Below are 4,516 nucleotides of genomic sequence, written 5' to 3'. Positions count from 1 at the left end.
CGGAACTGGGGATTGAACTCAGGCCCCTGAGCTTGCCAGGGAAGCACTTCTTCCACTGAGCCATCTCCCCAGCCCTTTTTTTTTTTTTAGGTACTAGGGATTGAACTCTGGACCTTGGGTTTATTTATTTATCTATTTATTTTGGCGAAACCAAGGACTGAACTCAGATCCTTACCTTTGCCAGTCAAGCGCTTATCCTACTGAGCCATCTCCCTGGCCCCTGAACTCTAGACCTTGTGCTTGCAAGACAAACACTTATACCACCCAGTTATTATCATTCTTTTTTTTTTTGCTATTATCATTCTTTTGGGATCTCTCGTTAACTCCTTAGAGGTGGGCCATATTCTCCTAGCCACTAAAACTAAACTAAGACCACTAAGATTCAAAACCACAGAGGACAGGGAGATGACTCAGTAGAATAAGTGCTTGCTTGGCAAGTGCAAGGGCCTGAGTTCAATCCCCAGTTCTACAAAACAAAACAAAACAAAAAGATTCAAAAATACTCCAGAGCAACATCTTTTTCAGCATGGGGTCGTCTCCACCCTCCTGAGTGAGCCCAGGATATTCTGTTGCCCTGAGTTTTGGACCTCTGAGTCTTCCCAGACCTTGCATTTACGCTGTTCCACCTATCTTCACATGCACCCAATAAACAGTGGCTGCTTGCAGTGTCTTTGTCTCTGCCCATCCTGAGGCACTGCCCTCCTAGTCCCCTTTCATGCATTACTAAATTTGTCTCTGTTTCTTATTTCATGCTTTTGCTGTACCCCTCATACAGGCAGTTGGGGATCTTGGCCAGGTCCCCGATATATCCATTTACTTATGGAATTTTTTTTTCCAATACTAGAAATTGAACTTGAAACCTTGTGCTTGCCAGGCAGGAACTTATGCCACTGAGTTATATCCCCGGCCCACTTATGGAATAATCTTCAGGCAGTTTATAAAAGGTATACAGTATAGACATTTTTAATAAATAAGATTCAAGCCATCTGGGCAAGCTGGTGCACGTCTATAATCCCAGCACATGGAGGCTGAGGCAAGAAGATCCTTGTGAGTATGAGGCTAGTCTGGGGGCTACAAAGTGAGCTCAAGGCCAGCCTGAATTGCATAGCAAGACCCTATCTCAAAAAGACCAAAAAAAAAAAAAATCAAGCCATTGTGAACAGAGGTTCTAATATTTGTTCTCTTATCTCCTCAGAGCCAGTTTGGGCTCCTCCTTCCTGATAGGAGTGAACTCATTTCAACTCTGCTTTCTTTCATGCAAATCGGCAAACCTCCCACAAACCAGCACCAGCACTCAGCCTGGGGAATAAGAAAGCGCTAAGGCAGAAGTCCGTGAGCTGTTGATCTGAGGAAGTGAGGCAAATAAACTCCCAAGCAAAACAATTTTTTTTTTTTTTGAAAGACCCTACAGTGTCTACAGGGTCTCACTACATAGATCCGACTCGTAGTCTCCTGTTTTCAGCCTCCCAAGAGCTGGGATTACAGGCACGTGCCACCATCCCAGTCTCAATTGCTATCTCAGCACAGCCCTGGGTGGGCGGCACAGCATGAGAGGATGGAATTGTGGCCAATGTGCTCTGCCTAAGCAGGTGCTTTAGTCTGCTGAGCTGACTGGCCAGCCCTGTTTTGTTTTGTTTCTATATGTAGCTTTGTGGTTCAGGCTAGCCTTGAAGACACAGCAATCCTCTTGTCTCAACCTCCAGAGTACTGGGACTATAGACAGGTGCTACCATACTGAGCTCAAAGAACACAAATTTAAATCCAGAGCCCAGACAGGAGAGCGGTCCCAGACAGTGGGAGCTGCAGGTGCTACCAACAGGCCAGATCCACATCCAGCAGCGGGGTTGTTCCTCCCCCTCTGGGTCTCCAGCAAAGGGCACTGCCAACACCCAAGACCCAGCCTGATGGGCCCCATCCTGATGGGCACCGCGTGAATCCTCAAAGAGCTGCTGCAGTGCTCTCCTCATGGCACCAGGGACCCACATGGCTTATGGACAGTGATAATGATGACGGAGAGCCAGGGTTGCGCTTTGTATTTCAGGGTGGCCTTGAACTGACGGTAGACCAGGCTGGCCTCAATTCATAGCAACCCCCCTTCAGCCTCCAAGCTGGTGAGATTAGAGTTACGTGCCACTACCCCCAGTTTTCAGTAGTATTTTTTCTCTTTTTTTTTAGTGCAGGGTCTCACTACGCAGCTTAGACTCATAGTGATCCTCCTGTTTTCAGCCTCCCTGGTGCTGGGATGACAGACAAGCACCACCACACCCGGACTTGAGCAGTATTTTTGATCTGACCACCCAAATATTATACTTACAATTCTGTTTCATTATGAAAAGGGTCTGAGAAGGGGCCGGGGAGATGGCGCAGTGGAATAAGTACTTCCCTGGCAAGCGCAAGGGCCTGAGTTCAATCCCCAGTTCTGAAAAAAAATTAAAAAGAAAAGAAAAGGGTCTGAGAAAATGCTTAGGTTGGGCCGGGGAGATAGCTCAGTAGAATAAGCGCTGGCCTGGCAAGTGCAGGGTCCTGAGTTTAATCCCTGGTACCACAAAATTTAAAAAAAAAAGTGCATAGGTCTAATTATATATACATATTTATATATGAGTATTTTTATTTACTGTTGTTTCAACATAACAGTACTGGACTTTGTATTATATAAGTTTGGGCTGGGGATATAGGTCAGAGACACAAGCACCTATATGGCAAGTTCAAGGTCCTGAGTTCGATTTATAGAACCTAATAATAATAATAATATGTCAAGCCTGGCTTGATTTCACATACTTGTGATCCCAGCCTGTGATCCCAGCACTTGGGAGGCTGAGGCAGGGGAATCGTTTCGAGTTTGAGAGCAGCCTGGGCTACAAAGTGAGTGCAAGGCCAGCCTATACTGTGTTAGTGAGACCCTGTCTGAAAAAGGGGGAAAAATAGTATGCAATAATAATAATAATAATTTCTCTGGGTGTGTGTGTGGGAAACATTCAGAATGAATTCAAGGCCACCCTGAGCTGCATAAAACAGCAACTCTAAAAAACAAAGAATTTACAGTTTATTTTCCACTAGACGACACCAGCAGGCACACGAGGGCGTGGAGGGCACGCTCTGCAGACCAGTCATTCGTGGGGTTTCCTAGCTCAGCTGTGAGGAAGCCACTGCCGAGCTCTCGCACCAGTGTCAGCTTCGTGCTGCACGCAGGCAGTCACTGCGCTCTCCTGCAGCTCAGAAGGGCCTCCGGCGGGCGGCGCAGGGGGAAGCGCTCCCTCCTCGGAGGGCGGCTCTTACTGCCTCACGCTACATGGACGGAGGGGACAAGGGATTTTACAAAAAGAAGTAAAGACATGTTGAACATCAGCTGTTCCTGCACTGTCCAAGGTTTAAGATAGGGCCTGGGAATACTTCAGAGGTCATAAATAGGAAAGCAGAGACTGGCTACAAAAATAAAAATAAATGAGGTAAATAAATTAAAGCTTTGACGCCCAGGATTTGCTTGTTCCAACTTCACAGCCTTCACATAATACTGGAGGTGGGAGTGGTCTTCATTATTACTTAAGTTACACCTGTGAAATTTTTTTTAAAAATGAGCATGGTCAATGCGACATCTAATCCTAATTTTCTGAGGAATCCTACACTGATTTCCATGGTGGTTGACCAGTCTACACTCCCACCAATAGTGGAGAAGAGCGCCCCCCTAGCCCCTTTTATTGGTTGACTTGTTTTTGTTTTTTTGTGTGTGTGGTACTGGGAATTGAACTCAGGTGGCCATTCTTTCTAGGGTGAAGATGGAATCTCAGTTTTGTTGTATGTCTTTTTTTTTTTTGGCAGTACCAGGGATAGAACTCAGGACCTTGCCCTTGCCAGGCAGGCGCTTATGCCACTGAGTTATATCCCTGGCTCGCTGCGTGTCTTTTTTATATAGGGTTTCACTGTACAGTTCAGGCTGGCCTTGAGCTCACTTTGTAGCCTAGGCTGGTTTGTAGCCTTGGCTGGTCTCCAACTCCCAGTCGTACTCCTGCCTCATCTTCCTGAGTGATGGGATTATAGGTGTGTGCCACCATACTTGGCTCCTCAGTGTTGTTTGAATTTATATTTCTTTTTTTTTTTTTCTGGAACCGGGGATTGAACTCAGGCCCTTGTGTTTGCCAGGCCAGCGCTTATTCTACTGAGCTATCTCCCCAGCCCCAGAATTTATATTTCTTGAATGACCACTGTTGTTGAACACTTTTTTCATTTATTTATTTATTTATTGTATTTTGGGGAAGGGTCTCCAGGGTGTTCAGGGTCTCACTACTAGATCGGACTCATAGTGGTCCACCTGTTTACAGCCTCCCAAGAGCTGGGATTACAGGCATGCTCTACCACGCCCAGTCTCAATTGCAATCTCAGTGCACCCCGGGTGCGGGGCCGGCATGGCAGGCCCTGGGATTGAATTCATATATTTACTTACCTTTTCTTTTTTTTTTTTAATTTTTTTTAACATTTATTTATTTATTGTGTGTGTGTGTGTGTGTGTGTGTGTGTGTGT

Source organism: Octodon degus, unplaced genomic scaffold (genome assembly GCF_000260255.1).
Source record: "Octodon degus isolate 3935 unplaced genomic scaffold, OctDeg1.0 scaffold00287, whole genome shotgun sequence".
Lineage (NCBI taxonomy): Eukaryota > Metazoa > Chordata > Mammalia > Rodentia > Octodontidae > Octodon > Octodon degus.
The sequence above is the reverse complement of the archived record's forward strand: the minus strand, read 5'-3'. Positions refer to the sequence as shown.